The 19,078-nt window shown below is 41.9% G+C and overlaps 1 protein-coding gene across 1 annotated transcript in view; it reads right to left on the bottom strand.

Moving 5' to 3' along the window:
• Window positions 1-9,599, bottom strand: part of LOC126299328 (uncharacterized) — a 95,252-nt gene extending 85,653 nt beyond the window's left edge. The window contains exon 1 of the mRNA XM_049991157.1: window positions 9,558-9,599. The gene's annotated coding sequence lies outside the window, so the exon portion shown is untranslated. The remainder of the gene's footprint in view (window positions 1-9,557) is intronic.
• Window positions 9,600-19,078: the final 9,479 nt, after the last annotated feature.

Genomic DNA, 19,078 nt, shown 5'->3' with positions numbered 1-19,078 from the left:
GTCCCTAGTTAATCCTACCCGGTACAGACCCCACGTAGTTTAACAGTATCTTAATATATATGCTCAAAATATTTTGTAAGCAATATAATTCCTAGGCAAACAGCAGTTCCCAACGTCTTAAATATGAAACACAGCCTGATATCTGTTTTATACGCAACTGAGCCTTAGTGATCTTTCACCGTGTACACTCTAAGACAAAAAAGGTACAACGCATCACGAAGGGAATATCCAAACGAGACGGAAATCGGCAGATATGATGTACATATATCTACATCTACATCTACATGACTACTCTGCAATTCACATTTAAGTGCTTGGCAGAGGGTTCATCGAACCACAATCATACTATCTCTCTACCATTCCACTCCGTAACAGCGCGCGGGAAAAACGAACAACTAAACCTTTCTGTTCGAGTCCTGATTTCTCTTATTTTCTTTTGATGATCATTCCTACCTATGTAGGTTGGGCTCAACAAAATATTTTCGCATTCGGCAGAGAAAGTTAGCGACTGAAATTTCGTAAATAGATCTCGCCGCAACGGAAAACGTCTTTGCTGTAATGACTTCCATCCCAATTCGCGTATCATATCTGCCACACTCTCTCCCCTATTACGTGATAATACAAAACGAGCTGCCCTTTTTTGCACCCTTTCGATGTCCTCCGTCAATCCCACCTGGTAAGGATCCCACACCGCGCAGCAATATTCTAACAGAGGACGAACGAGTGTAGTGTAAGCTGTCTCTTTAGTGGACTTGTTGCATCTTCTAAGTGTCCTGCCAATGAAACGCAACCTTTGGCTCGCCTTCCCGACAATATTATCTATGTGGTCTTTCCAACTGAAGTTGTTCGTAATTTTAACACCCAGGTACTTAGTTGAATTGATAGCCTTGAGAATTGTACTATTAATCGAGTAATCGAATTCCAACGGATTTCTTTTGGAACTCATGTGGATCACCTCACACTTTTCGTTATTTAGCGTTAACTGCCACCTGACACACCATACAGCAATCTTTTCTAAATCGCTTTGCAACTGATACTGGTCTTCGGATGACCTTACTAGACGGTAAATTACAGCATCATCTGCGAACAACCTAAGAGAACTGCTCAGATTGTCAGCCAGATCATTTATATAGATCAGGAACAGCAGAGGCCCCAGGACGCTTCCCTGGGGAACACCTGATATCACTTCAGTTTTACTCAATGATTTGCCGTCTATTACTACGAACTGCGACCTTCCCGACAGGAAATCACGAATCCCGCAGCTTGATTAGAAGTCACTTGTGAGGAACGGTGTCAAAACCTTTCCGGAAATCTAGAAATACGGAATCAACATGAGATCCCCTGTCTATAGCGGCCATGACTTCGTGAGAATAAAGAGCTAGCTGCGTTGCACAAGAGCGATGTTTTCTGAAACCATGCTGATTACGTATCAATAGATCGTTTCCTTCTAGGTGATTCATAATGTTTGAATACAGTATATGCTCCAAAATCCTACTGCAAACCGACGTCAGGGATATAGGTCTGTAGTTAGATGGATTACTCCTACTACCCTTCTTAAACACTAACACGACCTGCGCAATTTTCCAATCTGTGGGTGCAGATCTATCGGTGAGCGAGCGGTTGTATATGAGTGCTAAGTAGGGAGCTATTGTATCAGCGTAATCTGAAAGGAACCTGATCGGTATACAATCTGGGCCTGAAGACTTGCCCGTATCAAGCGATTTGAGTTGCTTCGCAACCCCTAAGGTATCTATTTCTAAGAAACTCGTGCTAGCAGCTGTTCGTGTTTCAAATTCTGGAATATTCCATTCGTCTTCCTTGGTGAAGGAATTTCGGAAAACTGCGTTCAATAACTCCGCTTTAGCGGCACAGTCGTCGGTAACAGTACCATCGGCACTGCGCAGCGAAGGTATTGACTGCGTCTTGCCGCTTGTGTATTTTACATACGACCAGAATTTCTTCGGATTTTCTACCAAATTTCGAGACAATGTTTCGTTGTGGAACCTATTAAAGGCATCTCGCATTGAAGTCCGTGCCAAATTTCGCGCGTCTGTAAATTTTAGCCAATCTTCGGGATTTCGCGTTCTTCTGAACTTTGCATGCTTTTTCCGTTGCCTCTGCAACAGCGTTCGGATCTGTTTTGTGTACCACGGGGGATCCGTTCCATCTCTTACCAATTTCTGAGTTATGAATCTCTCAATTGCTGTTGCTACTATATCTTTGAATTTGAGCCACATCTCGTCTACATTTGCATAATCAGTTCGGAAGGAATGGAGATTGTCTCTTAGGAAGGCTTCTAGTGACACTTTATCCGCTTTTTTAAATAAATTTTTTTAAAAAAATAAATAAATTAATGGATTTGAAAGAAACGGTATTGAACCTAGCTACAACGACCTTGTGATCACTAATCCCTGTATCAGCCATGATGCTCTCTATCGGCTCTGGATCATTACAATTTCAGAAACATTGGATGATTCATTCAAGAGAAAAAACATCGCAAATTGAGAGAGTCAATAACGCACTGGCCCGCCTTTGGCCCTTATGCCAGCAGTTACTCGGCTTTTCATTGATTGATAGAGTTATTGGATGTCTTCCTGAGGTATGCTGTCCACCTGGCGATTTAGATTGTCAAGATCCCGAGCTGGTTGTAGAATCCTCAGTTGGGTATATATTCGGTGAGGATTTGTAAGCACGAAGACAAGCTGTAGAAAATCTCGTCGTGTGCGGGCGGGCATTATCTTGCTGAAATGTAAGTCCAGGATGGCTTGCCATAAAGTGCAACAAAACGGGGCACAGAATATAGTCGACATACCGCTGTTCTGTAAGAGTGCCGTGGATAACAATCAAAGGGGCAGTGCCACAAGTTCCTCCAAAAAATGTAATACAACACACACACAAATGTCATTTTAACAAATGTATATCCACCTGATGATGGAGGTTTAAACCTTTGAAACGCGTCGTGGAGATAAATTAACAGTGACTGGTAACAGTAAACTTGTTGTTTCATTTAATTAAAATCAAAGGGGTCTTGCTATGAAAAGAAATGGCACCCCTGAGCATCACTTCTGGTTGTCAGGCCATATGGTAGTCGACAGCCATGTTGGTATCCCAGCGCTGTCTGGGACGTTTCCAGACATTTCTTCGGCCTGGGATCTCACCGACTGGAGTAGAATTGTCATCAGTGATGAGTCCCGCTTCGATCAGCCCCGATGTCCAATGAAGACGTGTCTAGAGACTGTCCAAACAACTGTGGGATACCAGCATGACTGTCACACTCCATACGGCTCGACAATCAGAAGTGATGATCTAGGCTGGCATTTCTTTCGATAGCAGGACCCCTTTGGTTGTCATCCGCAGCACCCTCACATCACAGCCGTACGACGACGATATCCTAAGCCTCATTTTGTTGCCTTCCATGGAAGTCACCGTGGGCCTACATTTCAGAACATGACGACCGCCCTCACACGGCGAGAGTTTCTACTGATCGTCTTCGTGCTTACCAGAACCTGCCTAAGGAAGCAATGTCGTCGTTCTATCCCAGATTGAGAACGTTTGCAGCATTAAGGGCGCGGCCCTCCTATCAGCTCGGGATTTGACCGGCTAACGTACCAAATGGACAGAATTTGGCACGGTATCCCTTAGGTGGACATCCAAAAACTCTATCAAGCAATGGCAAACCGAATAACTGCTTGCGTTCGGGCCAGAGGTGATCCAAAACGTTACTGACTTGAGCAATTTTTTAAGCTCATTTTCTTGAAAGAATCATCCAGTCTTTCTTAAATGGTTATGATTTCGTCTGTACATGTATACCGCATCTCACATCTATCGAGTTCCGTCCCATTCCCCTTCACAGTGCGCCCTTTTTTCTTTTTAACGCACATATCAAAAAAACTTCACTCCCAGGTGTTTGTATGACATGGATCACTCCATTTATGACTCATTTATCGTGGACCCAAACGCATGTACGTTTTATTTCTTATGTCTCATGAAGTGCAGGACATCTCATTTCTGCACACAAAGGGCCTGTTTTGCCGGTCTGTGCCCAAGCTAGTACTTGCCTGAGTGAAAATTTCAACAACGAATGTTGACTAACACATAGTTTTAAACAACCATATGAACTGTGAAAAGTATGAAATTACAGTTAATACTATATTTTACCTAACATGCACCATAGTCGCCGTATCCCATTTTTATGGGCCATCTGAAGTTAGATCTGTGTCTATGGATGAACATCCAGGATAACGCGATGTATCAGCATGTCAAGATGTCGTCATTATTACTGAAAATTTGGCTAAACAGGCCTGGATGTGGTACTTATTGCAACGCTTTTAAAAACTTTAAAAAATGCCTGTCAATGGCTCTTAGGCTATCATGTAGGACAAACGTCAGTTGGCTCTAATCCGAGCTGGTTCCACAGCAACTGTGTTCAAACAGCTGCCGCCTACACAGCTCACTCATGTTCAACGGTAGGTTCTTACTTCTGCTTCATTACCGTATTGTAGGGGACCCTGAAGCAAATATGGTATTTGACCTAGGCTTCCGATTTTTTGCTGACTGAGGACTGTAATGACATGAGACTGTGGAAGAAGCAGACAGGATGGAGAGGCTGTGCAATTTACTTCACTTCCAGTAGTGCCGAACATAGCAGAGATAGTGATACAGAGAAGCTAGTTTACCATATAATTGCTTTCAATTTCCAGATGCAATAGCTGAATATGAGTATTGATACGGTTTCCCATGTGAAGATTCTGAAAGTTATTTCAGAGTATGGGTTAAATATGTCGAAATAGCTTTGAGGATATTTATGGCAATGTCAGTGACTGCAAGACCTTGTGAACACAGTTTTAGGAAAATACAGGTGGTAAAATGCTACTTAATGCCGAGTATGTGTGAAAAAATATTGTCAAATGTATCTATCTTATCGACAGAATATGACTCAGCTGCTTAACTTAACTTCAATAACGTAATCGATTAGTTTGCTTCAAACAAAGCAAGAAAACGTAAAGGAAAATTGTAATACGAACACAGTTTTGGAATCTAAATTGTAGCCCATTTGGTTTTACTTATAATTAATAATTTATGCACAATTAATAATTAATAAGGAGCAAATAAAATCATACTAAAACCAATGACGTCATTAGGTTACTGTGTGGATGTATATGGGGCTAGCGCACCCTTCTCCCGCCCGTTAACGGTTCTACAGAACTTGGAGCCGTTCCTTCCCACTCAAGTACTGTACTTCATCGACTGCCGCCAGGACACCGAAAGGACTCCGTTCCAGTCCTCCCACCAATTGAATATCCATGGCAGCACCGGGGACTGAAACCACGTTCTCGGCACGGCAATCACACACTCTGAGGATTGACCTACCGTTTTAACGTTTCGTTGGTCAAGGCTTCAGTTTAACTAACAGCTGCTTCCGAACAAAAAGATATGTTCCATGATCGCTAAAAACACTATGGTCGCACGAAGATCTATAATAGACTGTCGATTGCAGTGGCAAGACACGAATGGTTGTCATTTGTTTTGAATTACTCACAGTAAGCAGAAAATCATTGAAATTTGCTGACAGATTAAAGCAGTGTGCCAGACTGAAATCAGAGCCCAGAACTTTTGGCCTTCACGGGAAATTGCTCTACTTACTGAACTACTTTTATTAATTGGGCAGTCCATTCCCCTTAAAGCCCATCTTGTCTCTCTCCAAAAATGTCTTCGCTGGCTAGCTTCCCCTCCTATATTCTTCAACGTGCTTTCTTCCTTGTTTCTCCCCATCTTTTTCTTATTTGGTCTTAATTCTAGAAGTTAAACTTCTTCATGTTGAAAAGGAAAAAAAATAAAACAGAAAAAGTTTCGTTCTTCTGGATTCTAAAATTCGTTCTGGTCCAGCAAAGGCCATTTGCATTCCAAGAGCGTCGCCGGTCTTCATTGAATTCCAACTTCTATCCTTCGTCAGTGCAAACCAAGAGACATAAAATTAAAAACTTTTGTAACGGCTCAGTCTATTTCCTTCCGCACCTTCGATCCAATGTTGCTCTTGCAGATAAGATTGGTAGTGTAATAAGTGCGGAGTAGGTGTGGTAATCGAATAGTGAATAAAATAAGCGGCGTACCAAGTACGCGACCGATGTTTTGTCCTTGAAACTTGCGCAGTCCGGTTGTACAGTGACGTTCAGATCGATGGTGGTAGTGATTGTCCTAGTAATTAAAGCCAGTTTCTTCCTAGTCCACGGGCAAACTGCATTTTGATCTAAAGAAATGTGCGAGGGTATCCTGCAACTGACGCTTTCTGCAGAAAGGATTTGGTGCCAGGTTTAAGTCGTGCAACTTCACTCAAGTTGGAATCTCCTCACAGATTACATATAACCAAATGAATCTCGCATCCGATGGTAGGAATTTTTTAGGAACATTTCGCCAAACTCTGCTCCATTTGGTAGGCGGATAACAGCTGTAAAGAGGATTTGGTGGTGGTTGCTGAAAAGCCTGTTGGTATAAAAACTGTGTAACGATGAAGGAATTCATCCTTATGTAACTTCATATACTGAAATCCGACTGCACATAGTGCCGCGGGGGTTCCCTTTTCAGGCATGACTATTTCTGAAGGCGTGTCGTCTTGCCTAGAGGCACTGAACAGGGGTTTAGTAAAGGAATTTCTAGTAGCTGATAAGAAACTGAAAATAGATCTGGCGTAAACACAGCTGAAATGACTTAGAGGATAGTTCAAGCCACTACCGCCTTGGGAAAGTGTGTGGCTGTTGTTATAAAGTGTAACTTGAAAAAGACTGCCCCAGAAGCGGTTGTCAGAATTTATTTCTCTATGTTGACCGGCTACGGAGGCGGACAAAGTGGTTTGGGGTGGACGGTAATGAACTAATGTTGATGTCTTGGCCACCAGTTTCATCTGATCTGCACTCGACGGAACAGTTCTGGGAGGCTATCGGGCGCCAGGTCCCCGTCCACAATCCACCAGCCGGCAATTTACGGGAACTGTGTTACCTATACATAGACACCTAAGATCATACACCTCCGGAAACCTACCAAGGACTTGACAAATCAATTTCATATACAATTGCTGCTGTATTACGTTCGAAAGGTGGACCAACACACTATTAAGAAGATGGTCATAATGTCTTAGCTCATCAGTGGAGGAATATGAATGAACAACTGTGGACAGCGCAATTACCGGTTCATCACAGCCACGACAGACACAAAGCCACGAGTCAGTCTAGTACTTAGAGTATTTATGCCGACTAGTAATGCAGATCTTGAAGTGCCTGAAAAATGTGTGAGGAGATAAAAGGAAATTGTTCGTTACCTTTTAAGAGCCAAAATTTAATTTTCATAATTGGTTCGAATTTGGTACTAGGAAAACGATGAGAAAAAGACATAGTCGGAGGTCACGGGCTGGAGGAAAGGAATGAAAGATTTTTGCACATAGCACCACTTAATCGTTGTTACAGCTGTTTCATAATTGTAAAAAAAGGCTGTATATGTGGAAAAGTCCAGGAGTTGCTAAAAGTTTCAGATACATCAATAATGGTCGTGACAGAGATTTAGAAACCAGACACTGAAATGTAAAACATTTCCAGATTCAAATATGTGTTGCGACTTTAATTTATGTGTTAAAAATGCAACTTAAAGTTAAAGAAATTGAAGACAAGTCAAACATAAACAAATGGGAATTCGTTAAAATTAAAACGTGCACTAGGCAACGGATGACTGAAACAAGCGAAAGAAATAAAATAAAGACGAATGATTACCAATGAGAGATGGAATACTGAAGGCAGCTAGGAAGAACAAGGCAAAGAAAAGGCCGTTAAGAATCCTTGGAGAGCACCCAATATAATGCATTTGATTGACTGAAGGGTAAACTATAACAATTCAGCAAGTGAAGCTGGCAAAAGTGAATAAAAAGGTCTAAAAATTAACATTAACAGCTTTATAAAGAAATGGTACGCGATGAGAATCGTAGAAGTGGATGAAGATGAGGTGAGGCATATGATGTTATGAAATATATCATCGGGAGGAGGAAACATAAAAAAGCTGTATTTGTTATGTGAGTTACACACTATCTCATCAAAAGTATCCAGATACCTGTTACTGGACGTTAATTTGGGATGTGTCCACTCCTAGCGTTTATGACGACTTGAACTCTGCTAGGGACACTTTCAGTTTGGTGTCTGAATGTCTATGGAAGAATACCAGCCCAATCTCTCTCAAGAGCCGAAACCAGAGAAGGTAGCGACCGTAGACGCTGGGGCCCGGAGCGCAGTCGACGTTATATCTCATTTTAAAGGTGTTCCATTGAGTTTTGTTCGGGACTTCAGAACGCTGGGGAGACAGGCCAATTCAGTTATGTTATTGCCCACAAACCACTGTCTCACGGACGCTGCATTATGACAGGGTGCACAGTCATAGTGATACAATCAGTCATCGTGCCCAACTGTAAAATGGGTTCATATACTTCTGCATTTAGTGTTTGCTTAAGCACTATAAGGTAATAACCCTGACAACATAAACCCCCCCTTTCTGTAACACCACCTCCTCCGTACTTCACTACTGGCAGTACACAGATAACGTTCTCCAGGCAGTTGTCTAACCCAAGGTATCGGATATTTTGCAGATGCCGCAGCGTTCGTGTATGGTCTGTCATTATCATGCTGATGGAGAGGGTGCTACATGCGTGGACGGCTAGAAATTCGTTTACAGAACACTGTTTCTCACTCTTCTACATAGTTACGTTACACACCACCGTGTTACATGCTACAATTCGAAGCTCTCTAGCAGCAGAAGTTGCAACTTGAGTCGGTGAAGCTTGCAAGTCCACCGAGTAATATTTATGACACGTAGCCTAATACCTCAACAGATATTGAGAACAGAATAGAAAACACTTGTGTATTACTAGGCAACACGCACTTGTACAAGAACGGTCACGTTTCTATGACAAAGCTTGAGGCATTAAGGTAGAGTCAATTTGGTAATGGAGGGAAGTGCATGGGGTAAAAATTGTAGATATAGGCCAAGGGTTGACTAATGGAAACATGTTCAGTTGTGTGTTGGTTGCATTTGCTATACATAAATTAGAAACTTGTGCAAGATACTCTATTAGGGAAACTTACATCAAACCAGTCATCAGATTGAAGGACAACAACAACAACAATATATCAGAATATTTAAGATGTAACTATTTCACAGACAAGCTGTTAATCAGCCATAATATGTTTCCCATTATGTCTAAAAAAAATGTTCAAATGTGTGTGAAATCTTACGGGACTTAACTGCTAAGGTCATCAGTCCCTAAGCTTACACACTACTTAACCTAAATTATCCTAAGGACAAACACACACACGAGGGAGGACTCGAACCTCCGCCGGGATCAGTCGCACAGTCCATGACTGCAGCGCCCATGACCGCTCGGCTAATCCCGCGCGGATTTTATGTCTGCAAATATTAAATATGAATAGAGAATAACGCTCTAACAGTATCTCTTTAGGGGGTATAGAGAGAGGAAAATGAATCCAAAGTAATAGTGAGAATCTAGATGGTAACTGCAGTCTTACCTTCCACCGAAAAGCAATCACGCTCCACCAGCGCTCCGGAAGCCCGCCTACCAGGGAGCTTCTGCAGATTCTGCGCCTCTGCTCGGCGCTCTCGCGGTTTTGCGCAGATTCTGGGAAGAGTGGGAGGCGGTAGCGACAGTGCAGTGGAAGATACTCCAGCGCATGCGCAGATACGCACACTCTACCCCTCATCTCCCCTTCTCGTGTCGTTGGTATCCAAAGCACTTAGAAACGAATGATCTTGTGAAGGCAATGCGAAATTACTATAGAATCGAGCTACTCTATTCATCGGTAGAAAACACTTATTTCATGACTCAGAAAATCAGCCAAATACTTAGATTCCTATCGAAAATCTAACTTTACAGCTGGATTCGCAGTGTCATGTGTCGAGTTCCAGCGTATCCACAGTATGTGTGATTAAAGCGGTAGGAGCAGCGGATACTACGATACGAAATACTTTTTCAAGTTTTCAGCAGTGAGGTACTATATACTATGCAATCTCTGGTAAGCTATAAGCTTAAGCCTTAATAATGTGTCTCAGCTCGAACACAATACGCTTGTACAGCTACACTCTATTTATTGCTCTAGAAGTTTAAACTCTTATACTAGCCAATGCGGTAATGCTTTGCAGTTGCTAAATATATATGAGAATTGGATATTCGTCCTGATCTACTTTTCCCTCTCTCTGTCCGTCACCTTCTCTCCCCCCTCCTCCTCCTCCCCCTCTCTAATCACATTCTATCCCCTCTCTCTGTCCATCCCCTCCTCACCCTATCTCTCCCCACCTCCTCGTCCCTCCACACTCTGTCCAGTTCTTCCTTCCGCCTCTCCATGTCTATTTCCCCTTCCATTCTCTGTCATTTCCTCTTCCCCCTCTCTCTGAGCTTAAGCCTTGTTTATTGTTATAGCCAACGAATCCTTAATAGGGAACTGACGTCGCTTAAATGGCTTGGGATCATTAGTCTACAGAGAATGAGAGACCTCTATTTTTGCTGTATCTGTGAGGATAGTAGCTTCATTGACAGTATTTCGGGTGATTTTCATCTGCAAGCGGGTGGGATTACAAAGTTCGAACGATTCACGTTCCGTGGTACTTTTCTAATCGTAAACCGGTAAATCATAAATATAGCTGTCCTGCTTTCTGTTGAAACTGACTGTGAAGAAGAAACATTACACAGTCGTTTACACAATTTTAGTTTATAATTATATATAAGAAAAAAGAACATACATGCAAGAAACAACTTATTTAAATGTTTAAATGCATTGCAACCGCAGTTAAAACTGACTTTGAGAAAGAAAACCAAACCGCACATTTGCACAACACAGAATTTAGTTTCTCGCAGTTGTTTTTAGCAGACAAAACGTACATTATGAACGTACGTAGCTAATGATCGACCGAATGTTGATGAAAGCATAGTTTAAAAATTTTGACGTATACCAGTCAAGAAATTTTCGATTTTTCTGCTACCAACGTTTCCCCTTAGTGTAGTATGCATACATTTATATTAAATATATATTAAAAATATAGACACTGCGCCTCTGAAGAAAATCGGTCAATAAGTTTTCGAGATTTTTGCTAACAGTGTTTCCAAAAAAAAAAAAAGTATCCCATGTATGCCCGGCCATTTACTAGAGTATCGTGTAAAAATATGAGGTAAATTGGTCAAGGACGTTTGGAGATTTTTCCTAATAACAAATCAGATATGCAGATACGTTGCCTTTGTCCTTCGGAACGTTTATTCTAGTCTCATGTAGAACTCTGAAGTAAATCGATCAACTTCCTTTCCAGATTTTTGGTAACAACGTTGAACAACGACCTGTCTTTTTACAGCAGTGGAGATAAATGAGAGTAACAGACTTAAAAGAAAAATTACAATTTTCCCAAAAAAAGCTCATGGTTAAAGAGTTTTTTTCTCACAATAGAACCGTTTTTCGGTACACAATCATTGCCTTTTTGAGAAAACTGCCAATTCTGCTATTGATGGAATAGTTAGTTGTTTTAACGTTATGCAGAATTTTCGAAAGTTACAGCGGCAAACTTCGAGGGATGTTGAGAGTGTCTTCAGGAAAAATTGAGGATAGGAGTCCATGTCCGGAAACGTCATACAACGACGCTACGTAGCGCCGAAATTACAGGTGCCGGCGCCTATATATATGTATGTGTATACAGGGTGATTCCCTGAGGATGTTACAAACTTTAAGAGATGGTGGAGAAGAGTAAATTTATCAGTTGAATGTAAGAGACCCTGAGCAGAAACGAACGTGTCCAAAATTATAAGCGAAATTCGTTCTGGTACCTTTGACAGTGGTATAAATGTACCCGTTATGCTGTTATTAGATTGTAGGTAGGCAGCCTTGAGAGGTGGTAGTGTGGATCAAAACAAGGAAAAAATCTATTAAATGTGACGACTTAAATGTGTACCTTAAGAGCTATGAGCAGTTGTTTAATAGAAGAGTTGTGTTTTACACTAGCGAAGATGAAACAGTCGCAATAGCTACTCAGGTATGCAGTTTAGGACCCAGTCTTAACTGACATTTTTCCCTTTCTTTGGTCCATACTCCCCCCTCTGAAAGTTACCTACCTTACAATCTTCGTAACAAAAGTACTAGTACATGTATTCCACTGTCAGAGTTCTCAGAACGATTTTCGCTTATAACTTTGGACTCGTTCGTTTCCGGACCAGGGTCCCCTACGTCAGATTTATACATTCATCCTTCTCCATCATCCCTGAAAGTTTCTAATAGCATCACAGAATCATCCTGTACGTACATACATATAAAGGCACCGGTGCTTATAACTTCGACGCTCTGTAGCTTCGTTGGATGACGTTCCCGGGCACGAGTTCCCATCCTCATTTTGTTCCTCAAACCATCCTCTACATTTCCTCGACGTTTATCTGTGTATTTTTGAAACACCCAGTGTATGAGAGATAGACTATGATTCTAAGTGGTATATGGCTGCAGCAGTGATTTTTAGATGCGCTACATCGGCTCCTTCCGCCTGGCTACTCGTCACATCGTGATAAGTGTTTCACACACCTCCCGGAACGTTACGATATGAACTAATTTTTACAGGGGAAACTACTACACATGAACATATACAAAATTCACAAATCAGGTATCTCCTGTTACTAAACAACATAACATCAAACACTCGTTATCTAGATAAGATGTAATTGTCCACCATGATGATGTATCTCTTTCCTCATGGCCAAAATGCACTGTTCTTCCTTATCTCGACCTCAGAAGACCTGCGTGTTTGGGTTATCTTACAGATACAACCATCGTTTGATAGGGCACGGCCAATTTCCATCCCCATTCTTCTCCGATCCGAGATTGTAGTCCGTCTCTGAAGGGTCGTCGTCGACGGTATGTTATAACTTATTCTTTTTTCCACTATTCATAATGTCTACGAAATATTATATTTAAGAAATTAATTTTTACGCAAAGTGACTAGCCACTGGTGTTCATCTTCATGCGTCAAGGAAAACAAAACACCTAAATACTATTATGCACGCTGATAATTTTTACTTTGGGACTTTAATCACAACTGAATGAAACACAATTTTTGTGCCTTACGATTTTCGCTTTATTCTTTGCAAGGCAGATTTCGTGGATATTGATCTACATGTTGTGTTTTTGTTCCTTTGTCATCGCTGCTCTGCTTCGTGTAACTGCCGTTTGAAATTTTGTTTTCAGATTTCACAGCTCTAGGAACTGAGTACTAATACTGAGTTTTGTTGTTAGACGGTACCAGACTAAAAATTATCAGCATACTGTACTACTATACACAACTGAGGACGACAGGACTACAAAAGATAAAGACGTTACCTAATTACACACATCACGTCGGTTCCGAGAGTTCCGCAACCTGTACAGAAAATTGGAATAGAGATCAACAGAAACATCATTTCCGCACTTTTTATTGCTCATGAAAACCACTCATTGCATGTTGTACCACCATACAGCGAGATCTTGACAGGTTGTGGTCCAGATTGCTGTACACACAGGTACCTCTAATACCCAGTAGCACGTACTCTTGCACCGATGCATACCTGTATGTGTCGTGGCATACTATCCACGAGTTCATCAAGGCACCGTTGGTCACGATTGTCCTACTCATGAACGGCGATTCGGTGTCGATCCCTCAGAGTTTCTCGTGGGTCACGTCGTCCATAAACAGCCTTTTTCAGACTGTCCCAGACATGTTTAATAGGGTTAATGTCTGGAGAACACGCTAGCCAGTCATGTGGAGCGGTCAGAAGATGTGCACGATGGTGGCGCAAATTGTCGTCCATGAAGACGAATGCCCCCAATATACTGCCGATATGATTGCACTATCGGTCAGAGGATGGATTCACTTAACGTATAGCCGTTACGACCCCTTCCATGACCACCAACGGCGTACATCGGCCCCATATAATGCCACCCCAAACGGCAGGGAACCTCCACCTTGCTTCACTAACTGGACAATGTGTCTAAGGTATTCACCCTCACCGGGTTGCCTCCGAACACGTCTACGACAATTTTATGGTTCTTCGCATATGCGACACTCATCGGTGAAGAGACCATGATGCCAATCCTGACCGGTCCGTTCGGCATGTTGTTGGGCCCCTATGTACCGCTCTGAATGGTGTGGTCGCAAAGATGGACCTAGCCATGGACGTCCGGAGTGAAATTGCGCAACATGCAGCCTATTGCGCACAGTTTGAGTCGTAACACGACGTCATGTGGCTGCACGAAATGTATTATTCAACATGGTGGCGTTGCTGTCATTGTTCCTCCGAGCCATAGCCCTTAGGTAGCGGTCATCCACTGCAGTAGTAGCCCTTGGGTGGCCTGAGCGAGTCATGTTATCGGCAGTTTGTCTCTCTGTATCTCCTCCATGTCTGAACAACATCACTTTGGTTCACTTCAATACGCCTGGCCACTTCCCTTGCTGAGAGCCCTTCCTGGCACAAAGTAACAATGTGGACGCGATCGAACCGCGGTATTGGACGTCTAGGAATGGTTGAGCTACAAACAACACGAGCCGTGTACCTCCTTCCTGGTTGAATGACTGGAGCTCATCGGCTGTCGGACGCCCTCAGTCTGGTAGGCTCTGCTCATGCATGGTTGTTTACATCTTTGCGTGTGTTTAGTTACGTCTCTGAACAGTCAAAGGGGACTGTGTCTGTGATACAATATCCACAGTGAATGTCTTTCTTCAGGAGTTCTGGGAACCGGAGTGAAGCAAAACTTCTTTTGATGTGTGTACTATTTTAATTACTAAGTCTACTCTTAACTCGTTTATCGTTAGTTTGTTGTCCGTTTGTGAGGGTCTGCATTACTTTAAGATCTAAGACGCCCCTAAAAAGGTATGGTAAATATACCTAGTACATTTCTTGGCGAGCAAATGTATTACTTGCCAGTATTTTAGGAGAGCCGGCCGCAGTGACCGTGCGGTCCTGGCGCTGCAGTCCGGAACCGCGGGGCTGCTACGGTCGCAGGTTCGAATCCTGTCTCGGGCATGGGTGTGTGTGATGTCCTTAGGTTAGTTAGGTTTAAGTAGTTTTAAGTTCTAGGGGACTTATGACCTAAGATGTTGAGTCCCATAGTGCTCAGAACCATTTGAACCATTTTTAGGACATTTTTTATGGTATCTTACAGCACTTATGCGCGATATTCAAGCATTTGTCCTCGTTTTGTTGAACATTCATACTGTGTTTGCAAGTCACATATCATTTTTCACTACGGTTTACGTGAAGTTTATGTATGTACATTGCACTCATACCTACTATCTCAATGTGTGTGTGATCCATATAAAAGCTTAGCATATTAGAGCCGAACAAATTATCGTAACGTAACCACAAAATTGCACTCATATTAAGCTCAGGAAGTCTGTGAATATTTTGGCACTCAAAGACGTAATCTGCTCTTACAGCTGCTTCAGTTAGTTTCCATCTGCCTGATATATAATAATACAGTCATATTAAAATGTATGCTACTTTGCCTATAGTACTGAGGTAGAAGGAAATGGTATGGTTAAAAAAAGGAATATTGATGGCAAGTCAAGTATTTTATAAAACTAAATAAGCAATACGCGACAAGGTTTTTGAAGAAACTAAGGTACTGCAAGCAAATATCTATGTTTTCTACTTCCTATAAATTAAGTGTTTACAATATACGGTATACATACTTACAGAAGAGTGCTGGTGGTAACATACAGTTATTATGTGATGAGCTGAGTTAAATATCTGCGAAACGTGTTTTTCTGAATTTCTGTCACTCAGTTCATCAGTTTGGTATCGTTCTTGATCTTATTTACTTATGTAATTAGTCCCTCCACGATGTCCGTGGTCTAACGTTTGGATAATGAGTTAAGCAAATAAATAGTATCATCGTTTTTGAAGCTGTACCCTGCACCTACCTGCGGTAGATTTACTTGGAATCCGATCTTATGTTTCTCTCCTTTTTGGTCAGTGTGTGCTGCCTGAGATTAGTTGGAAGTAGCCTTGTAAACTCCTAACTGTTCAATATTGGCTTTCTTATGGTCGATATCATGGGTAATATTTTTATGCAGACTGTTATTATTACAGAAATTTCTTTAGATACTTGTTCTCTTGAAGAGGTTGGTATTTTGTCAGAAACAAACCATAAATATTGTCTTCTCGGTAAAAAACGCAATGAACCCTCGTTTGACCACATAGTGCACTTCTTAAACACATTACGCTAACCACTTCTGGAAACTGTGGGAAGCAACAACGTTTAACAATACAAAAAGAAAGGATTCTCGACGAGTGGAGGCAATTATTGAGTATGGAAGAGAGGGCAGAGGGATTTATAGTTTCCTATCGAATATAGGGGATTTATTAGGAGTATGGAAGGGCTTATTCCAACACAACGGATGGGATTTTTCTCTAAAAATCACAGAACACACATACACACTTACGTGAATTCAAAAAGCTTAAGTGTTAGTGCGGGACGTAAGACTACGTCTTTCCAGAGCGTCAGGGTCCAACTTCGGAAAAGACGACAAGAAGACGTTACAAACTAAGAAACTACACAGATTATTTAGTGGAAGAGGTTTATGTGACCTCAATATCTGACAGCTTTTGGAAAATAAGAATGACTGTTATATGTTAGCCGAAGAATCGGTATGGTCGCTTATAGGATAAGAATTCATTGTGCAAGGGTGAAGTACGACCAGTCAGTGACTAATAAGATCTGGAATGAGTTAATGCGCATAGTTTACAGAATGAAAGTAACAATAGAGTACAAAAAAGACCAGACACAGTTCGGTAATATTTTTCTTAGGGGAATAGTAAAAATCGCAAACAACCCTAAAATGTATTTCATTCCCATTTTCAGAGAGCTTTAGTACATCCAAAGAAACCCATATCAGTCGCTCGTTGTCAAAAATGGTCTTTAGTCTATCGGCAGTCAATCAGTATTACAGGAGTCAAGTCTAATTACCCAGAGACTCTTCCAAAAAGTAGCACCTTCGTCCATCAGCCAGCAGTAACATAAATACCGACAAATGCTTACGGGGATCCATACAGAACCTATGCCGCCGAGCATGGATCTAGGCTAGGCTTACCAATTTTCGACTCCTGCGTACTTAAAATTCTAAGCTATTGGCCACGGAAGCCGTCGTACATGTGTTAGCAAAATTTCTTTCATATCGTTTGACCAGTGTCCTAGACCACTTGTCTATCGTTGTGCCTGTTACCCACATGCGTGGGATTGCGTAGTCCAAAGAAAGCGTTATGGTTGAATGCCATGCTTTCCACCGCGTGGCTTTGTAGTGGCCGGAAAGGATACTCGGACAGGCTCAATGATGAGCCTGGATCAGAGTAGATCAAGTAATATGCTGATCCAGAAGCACAGTCGAAAGAAGATGACAAGAATTTCTGTCTCGGTGTGTGCGTGCGGTTCCTTAACCGAATTCTAGTGCGGTGGCTGTCATTTCGGTTTCATATATTTGAATCCTGCTAATGGACGACATTTTAATCTGGAATATTTACCTGTGCGATTCATTTCCACCACAATGATCTCCAGCAACATAAACCGAGTTGTACACCACACAAGTGCTGATCACTGATTTCCACACCATAAAGATATATACTGCCCCAGCTCTGTGTTTTATAACGTTTCACCAACACTTAGTATCGTGGAACACAACGTTAACGTTAACATATTAGCACAATTACGAATGATTAGGATATGACCTGGGGTAGGGGGCAGCTCATGTTAGTTTCGTGATAAATGACGAAATGGTTCAAATGGCTCTGAGCACTATGGGACTCAACTGCTGTGGTCATCAGTCCCCTAGAACTTAGAACTACTTAAACCAAACTAACCTAAGGACATCACACACATCCATGCCCGAGGCAGGATTCGAACCTGCGACCGTAGAGGTGGCACGGTTCCGGACTGCGCGCCTAGAACCGCGAGACCACCGCGGCCGGCGACGAAATGGTCCTAGGTACACTAGCTACTAGCCGATAACCATTACATGCTGCGGCTGTCTTCAAACCGGTTTCGAATTGGCATGCCTATCAGGCAGGGCACTATATGGTTTCGATTTTTAAGGGGGAGTGGTGGAGGAGTGATAAATGCCCCTGCCTACGCTTTGAAGACAACATGAATACTACATTACAATGGATTGATTTGCAGTACAGCTAGAAACTTGTGAACTGAAATAAAGGACTCAAAAGGAGAACGTGAAAGTCTGTAGCGAGTTGCTTACATTTTTCTCTTCTTTCGAAATCCTATTGAAAGTGTAACCTGCATAAGATTGTTAACTTTAGTGAACGATAAGATTCAAAGTTGTAGTAGCAGCAAGGACATTTATTTATCTTAATCAATTCCTGACTTTAAAGTAGCGGCAGTCAGAACCGCGTGGCAAGATTATCACACACAGACAGCGATGAATTGACTATCAATGACAGATGCCAATGTGAACGTCTCATTTACTAAGGTGCCGCATTTATCTTGACCACCCTAAATAACTGTTTGTCCAGATGCAAATGTTTCAAGCAAATTTTCTTTAGCCGTCAGGTTTGCTTTTTTACAAAGATATGAACACCAGTATGACTTTTTTAAATGGCACCCTGTATGTTTTATTCGGTAATTCATTTTCTCGTCTAAATACCTATTTAAAAAGTATCACATTGTACCATTCACTGAAACACAACGTTTACATAACACAACATTGAGTTGACGCTCCTAGCGCTTAGTGCAGGTACTCGAGGCCATGGCTCTTGCCTCGAGATGACTGGATGCTGTGTTGTCCTCATCATAATTCATGCAAGTGGTGAGATTGGACTGAGCAAAGGTTGGGAATTTGTACGGGCGCTGATAACCACACGGTTGAGCGCCCCGTAAAACAAACATGATTATCATCATCGGGGTAATGGAACACAACTACATGCTGACGTTGACAGAAGACAAATGTAAACGTAAGTAGAATGCACACCCGTCATTCCGTCAACCATCGTCAGTTGAAGAGTTGTGTGAATAGAATGTACACCAACGAA

The sequence above is a fragment of the Schistocerca gregaria genome, chromosome X (assembly GCF_023897955.1).
Source record: "Schistocerca gregaria isolate iqSchGreg1 chromosome X, iqSchGreg1.2, whole genome shotgun sequence".
Lineage (NCBI taxonomy): Eukaryota > Metazoa > Arthropoda > Insecta > Orthoptera > Acrididae > Schistocerca > Schistocerca gregaria.
The sequence above is the reverse complement of the archived record's forward strand: the minus strand, read 5'-3'. Positions and strand labels throughout refer to the sequence as shown.